We start from the raw sequence: 6,509 nt of genomic DNA, 5'->3' as shown, positions 1-6,509 counted from the left end.
GGAGGCAACGCAACCAAAGGTAGTTTTCTTTTCCTAACTAATTCAATAAAAGGGTTAAGTAGAGTTATCTATATTGCAAGGAGCTAAGTTTGGTGTTGCACACCAAAACAATTTAAGGGTGAATGAAGGATGCTAAGTTTGGTGTTCCACCAAAAATTTCAATTAAAAACACATTTCAACCCTCTGCATAAATGGTTATTAGCTCCAAACAATCAAGGAAACTACTCAACCATTGTCTGTTTTCTAGTCTTTAGTTTTTACTCCCTTTAGCAAAGGCACAAGGTTTCATGTATATGGTTGATTTGTTGCATAAGAGGTAATAGCAAGGGACTAAGTTTGGTGTTCACACACCAAAGTAAGTTCAAAAGCCTACAAATATTCATGCAAATTAACCATTTTTCAAGTGCTTGGGAGACCAGCAACTTTCATTACCAATGCAGAAAATTATTCAACTTTTTGGAAGGACCATACATCATCAGCAAGAAAAGCATAAAATCTAAGAAGGAGGATGAAAGACTAAGAAAGAAGATACCAAAAGGTTGTATTGTTACTCAACTGTTTATATCTACTGTGCTTTAGTTGAAAGTTTAATTATTCTCCTTTCTAATAAGTCTACCCTTATATGCACTCTGCTAGTTTACTGTCCTGTTATTATTCAAATAAACGTTCTAGTATAAGTGTCTGCATCACTCAATCTACTTGAATATGTGTCTTGTTTCCCTTTTTGCATGAATAAGAGAAAAATGTTGAAATAGGAAGTAAATGTCCAATGTGGTAGGAATGATAATAAAGTTCTGTGGTGGTAATTGCTTGATTAGTTGGTAAGCATAATAATAAAAGCTGCAGGATAGGATGTCTCCTTGTAATGTGAACTTAGTTGCTGTTGTAAAGCCTTCAATTAATAATCATCATTGGAAAAAGAAAAAGTAAGAAAGGAAAGGAAGAAAAGCCAAGAATTGGCAACCAAAAAAATGAAAGAAACAGATAATAAGGCTAGACACCAATAGCTTGGACCTTAGGACACATGCCTGTGATGCTATTGTATTAGGATCTGCTTGGATTATTAGGTTCTAAGGAGTATTTTAAAACTTGGTAACTTGGATTAACTAATCCGGAATTACCAACCGAAAATCCACCATCAAGAGCAACCTAATTACAAAGCATTTAGTGACCCAAAGAGGTGCTGGACATCAATGTCTTAGGATGAATTGTGAGCCAAGTGTCTGTAGTAAGTAGGTGTTGAATTGAACCAAAAAGCTTCTGCAACACTTAGCTACAATTGAAAAACAAGCTTCTGAAGCAAAAGAAAGAAAGAAAAAGTTAACAAGGATCAATAAAGAATAAGGCATTATAGCAGCAATTCTAGTTAACACTCAAAGAGACATTTCTTGATTGGAAGCTGATAATAATTGAGCTGCACTTTATCTGCATAAAACCCCATGAACCAAATTTAATTACCTGCTAAATAAGGACATATATGCTTCTCTATTTTCTCTCATTTCTTCTCATGTTTTAGTGCTTACTTGGGGACAAGCAAGATTTAAGTTTAGTGTTGTGATGTCAAGTCATCTTATGATAGTTTCACAAGCATTTTCCATTTGTTTCATTAGGTTTTATGCACTTTCTTGCACAATAAGTTAGTGGTTGGAATGGAATTTCATGATTATTTTGATTCAATCAAACATCATTTATTTTATACAAAATCATGAGATTTATGCAAGAATTAAGTGATTATTATGATTGATGCAAATTCTTGTGATTTTGGTGAGACTTTGAATGCTTGATTGGTTGATTTTAGGTGAGAAAATAAAGAAAAGGAGAAGCATTGCAGTTTAACACTGTGTTCAAATAAAGAATGCCACGCTCCCTTGCGATGCGCACGCGTACGGGAAACTTACGCGTCAGGGGCAATTTTCGAAGATCCACGCGTACCCGTGCATGAGGCGTACGCGTGGTAGTGGTTGGCGCTCGTTTTCAAAGAGAGCGCTACGTTCATTTACTCAGCGTTTTCAGGCAAGATTCAAAATTGAAGGCAAAGTTTTGCAATCGATGTGCACGCATACCTAACGCGCACGCGTCGATGGTGCACCTGGGACAAAGCATGCGCACGCGTGGTTGGCGTTGAAGCCTGAATTGAGATTTTGCTACCCACGCGCACGCGTACATAATGCGCACGCGTGGGACAGCGTTCATTAAGCCAACGTAGCGCTCAATAAGAGAACGCTACTGAGGACGTGTACGCTTGAAAGGGGCACGCAAGCATGTTTGGAGCTGAAATTGATTGTGACGCGCACGCGTATATGACGCGTACATCGATAAGCAAAAGGCACAAAGGGACACGGATGCGCAGGTGATGCGCACGCGTGGGTGAATGAACGCTGCGCTCACTTTGAGAACGCAACGTTCCCCTGGAAGCAGCAACAAGTGCAATTATGATCCAATTTATACAAGGCCAAAAAGTCCACTGCAAGTACTGTAAGCCAGAATTGGAAAGTGTATAAATAAATAGAAATTTGATTTCATTAGAGAGCTCTCTTTTAGTTTTCATTTTTAGAATTTTAGAATTGAGATCAGATCTAAATTTTCCTTTCTGTTTTGCTTTCTCTTTTCTGCATCTGTTACTTTCTGTTTTGGGTCTTTTGACTTCGGATTGAAGAATTCTTTTGAATTTCTTCATCTTGGAGTTTTCTTTCATCTTTCCTTTGATAGTTTTATGAGTTGGAGATCTGATCATAGTTTACATTCTGTTTTTATTTCTTTTGCAATTTCTTGTTTTTTGTTTCGTTATTCTTTTTCAATTGCCAATTTCTCTTTCAGGATTTTAGAATTGATCTAAGTTTTCTTTCTGTTTTATCTTCTTCTACTCATTTTGGTTTTGGTATTAAAATCCCGATTGATCTATTTTCTACATTTTCTCATCTAAGAGTTCTCTAATTCACCGCAATTTACATTTTCCAGTTCTATTTTGATTTCCAACACCCAAATCCCTTTATTCTTCATGCAATTTAAGTTTCTTGTTAATTTTGATTCTGCAATTTAAATTACTTGCACTTTAAGTTTCAGTTATTTACCTTTCTTGCAATTTAAGTTTCAGCTCTTTTAATTTCTTGCACTTTAAGTTTCTGCAATTTTTTTCTTCAGCACTTTAAGATTTTGCCAATTTCTATTCTGCAACTTTAGTTTACTTGCAATTTCACTTCTGTTAATTAAAATTCACTCCAATTATCAAATATTCGCTTAACTAAATTCATCACCATACTAAAATTTCTCAATCCATCAATCCCTGTGGGATCGACCTCACTCCTGTGAGTTATTACTACTTGATGCGACCCGGTACACTTGCCGGTGAGTTGTGTGGAATCATTTTTCCCTCATCACCTTCCAGTTTCAGGTAACCCTCGGGACATTGGTGCCGTTGTCGGGGACCTGGAAGTCATCCCATGGAAAACATCACTGCCAACGACCATAACTCCGGATTGGAAGAAGGAACGCCACTTAAGAGCACGGATGCCACATCAAAAGACACACACCAAGCCAAGGGAGACAAGTAGACTCAGAACGCAGAAATTCTAGATGCCTTTCGTGAACAGCAGGATCACCTCAAACAGCTCGAACAAGAAGCCGAACGAGAACTCCGGAGAGAAACAAGACGGCGTCGAGAGCTAGAAGACAAACTCTTGAAGCTCGAAGCTGACCTCAAAACTAAAGTTGCTCGGTCCAACCGCGAAGATAGCCCCCACAAGGACCAAGACCCATTCACAAAGGAAATCATGAAGGCTAAGTTCCTGAAGGACTTCAAAACCCCTGACATGACCCCATATGATGGTACATCTGACCCAAGTCATCACCTTAGCAACTTCAGAAGTCGTATTTACCTCACGGATGCTTCAGACGCAACCTGTTGCAAAGCTTTTCTAACCACCTTGACTAAAACGGTGATAAAGTGGTTTGACAGCTTGCCGCCAAGGTCGATCACAAGCTTTGATGATCTCGCCAGGAAGTTCTTAGCCAGGTTCTCCATCCAAAAAGACAAAACCAAGCACGCTCCAAGCCTACTAGGGATCAAGTAAGGAGATCGAGAAAGTCTCTGCAGTTATATAGAGAGATTTAATAAAGTATGCCTTGATATACAGAATCTCCCTACAGAAGCAGCAATTATGGGACTCATCAATGGTCTCCAAGAAGGACCCTTTAGCCACTCCATATCCAAAAAACACCCCACGCCTCTGAACGAGGTACAAGAACGGGCGGAAAAGTACATTAATATGGAGGCAAACTCCTGATTAGGAGAAGTTTCAAAGACCGAATTCTCCTACCCACCATGGGACAAGGATAAAGAGTCTAGGAAAAAAGAAGACCAACCCACTGAGAAACCTAGAATGTATCATAATTACACCGCTCTTCGGGTGTCCCTTGTGGATATCTACCGAGAGATATACAACACTAAGAAGATCCCACCCCCTCGCCCGATCAAACACAAGAGAGGAGGAAGTCGGACAGAGTATTATGAATACCACCGAATCTACGGGCACCCTATGAACAAGTGCTACAACCTGAATAATGTCATAGTAAAATTGACAAGAGAAGGGAGACTAGATCGGTTCTTAGCCAACAGAGCGGATGAACCAAAAAAGAGAAGAAGGGATGAAGAGGGTGTACGAGCTGGATGTCCCCCTCACACCCCTGAGAGACATATTCACATGATAAATGGAGGATTCGTAGGAGGAGGGGTCTCTAAGTCATCCTGCAAAAGACACCTTAAAGAGGTGTACCATGTCGGGGAAGGGACAGGTCGATCGACCTCCCCACTATTACCTTCACTCAAGAAGACGCCACAGGCATCATCCCAGGGCATGATGACCCCGTGGTCGTTACCATCATACTCGCCGACGCCAATCTCCACCGAACACTGGTAGACCAAGGAAGCTCTGCAAATATCCTGTTGAAATCTGCCTTTGAAAAACTCGGCCTATAAGAAAAAGAACTCCGAGCATATCCTAATAACCTATTCAAGCTCGGAGACACCCCCAATCCAACCACTTGGGTACATCCCATTGCACACAACCTTTGGAAAAGGGACCGGGTCTAGAACTCTAAGTATAGATTATATCATAGTCGATGTGAGCTTTGCGTACAACGCCCTTATAGGACGGACAACCCTAAACCAGCTCGCCGCAGTGCTCTCCACTCTGCACCTATACGTGAAGTTCCTAACGCCAGAAAGGATCGCCACCGTAAAGGGAGACCAAAAACTCGTGCGACGCTGCTACAACAAAAGTCTGAACCTCAAGGGTGACCCCAGAGGAAAAGAAGCCAATACTATTGAACTCGGGGGAGCCCGAGCTCGTGAAGAACTTCGGACCCAACCAGAGGGCGAGACCGAGGAAGTCCAGATCGGAGATACCCAAGACAAAATGACAAACATAGGGGCGAACCTAAAAGGAGACCTAAAAGATCTACTAACAAAATTCTTAAAGGCAAATTCTGACCTATTTGCCTAGAAAGCCGCAGATCTTCCCGGTATTGATCTCGGACTAATATGCCACAAACTAGCACTCTACCCTGGATCTCGGCCAGTATAACAGAAACACAGGAAGCTCAGACCAGAGAGATCGCAAGCTGTGGAGGAACAGGTACATGCCTTATTGGAAGCAGGGTTCATAAGGGAGGTCAAGTACCCATTATGGCTGGCCAATGTCATAGTGGTCAAAAAGTCAAATGGGAAGTAGCGGATGTGCACTGATTACACCGACTTTAACAAAGCCTGCCCAAAAGATCCATATCCACTCCCGAATATAGACACCCTAGTTGACGCCTCATCGGGATACAAGTACCATTCTTACTCAGGGTATAACCAAATACCGATGTATCAACCCAACCAAGAGAAGACGTCGTTCCTAACCCCAGAGGAAAACTACTGCTACGTAGTTATACCGTTCGGACTTAAGAACGCAAGGGCTACATACTAGAGGTTGATGAACAAGATTTTGCCCAACCACATCAGAAAACTGATGGAGGTCTATGTCAACGACATGTTGATAAAGACACAAAAGGAAGAAGCGCTATTACTTGACCTTGTCGAAGTGTTTGACACTATAAGAAAGCACGAAATGAGGCTAAATCCTGCAAAGTGCACTTTCGCGGTAGAAGTCGGCAAATTCTTGGGCTTCATGCTCACCCAGAGAGGGATTGAAGCAAACCCAGACAAATGTTAGGCCATACTCAGCATGAAAAGCCCGACATGTGTCAAAGAGGTGCAGCAGCTCAACGGAAGACTGGCAGCTCTATCTAGATTCCTAGCTGGATCGGCCTTAAGATCTCTTCCTTTCTATGCAACATTAAGGAAAGGAAAAAGGTTTGAATGGACCCCAGAATATGAACAAGCCTTCCAAGACTTCAAGACATTTCTGGGATAGCCACCTATCCTAACTCAACCCCGGCAAGGAGAGGAATTAATCCTTTACCTCGCAGTGGGAAATTGGGCGATAGCCTCAGCCCTGGTCAGGGAG

Source organism: Arachis ipaensis, chromosome B4 (assembly GCF_059453495.1).
Source record: "Arachis ipaensis isolate K30076 ecotype BB chromosome B4, ASM5945349v1, whole genome shotgun sequence".
NCBI classification, from domain to species: domain Eukaryota; kingdom Viridiplantae; phylum Streptophyta; class Magnoliopsida; order Fabales; family Fabaceae; genus Arachis; species Arachis ipaensis.
This window is presented reverse-complemented; position numbering follows the sequence as displayed.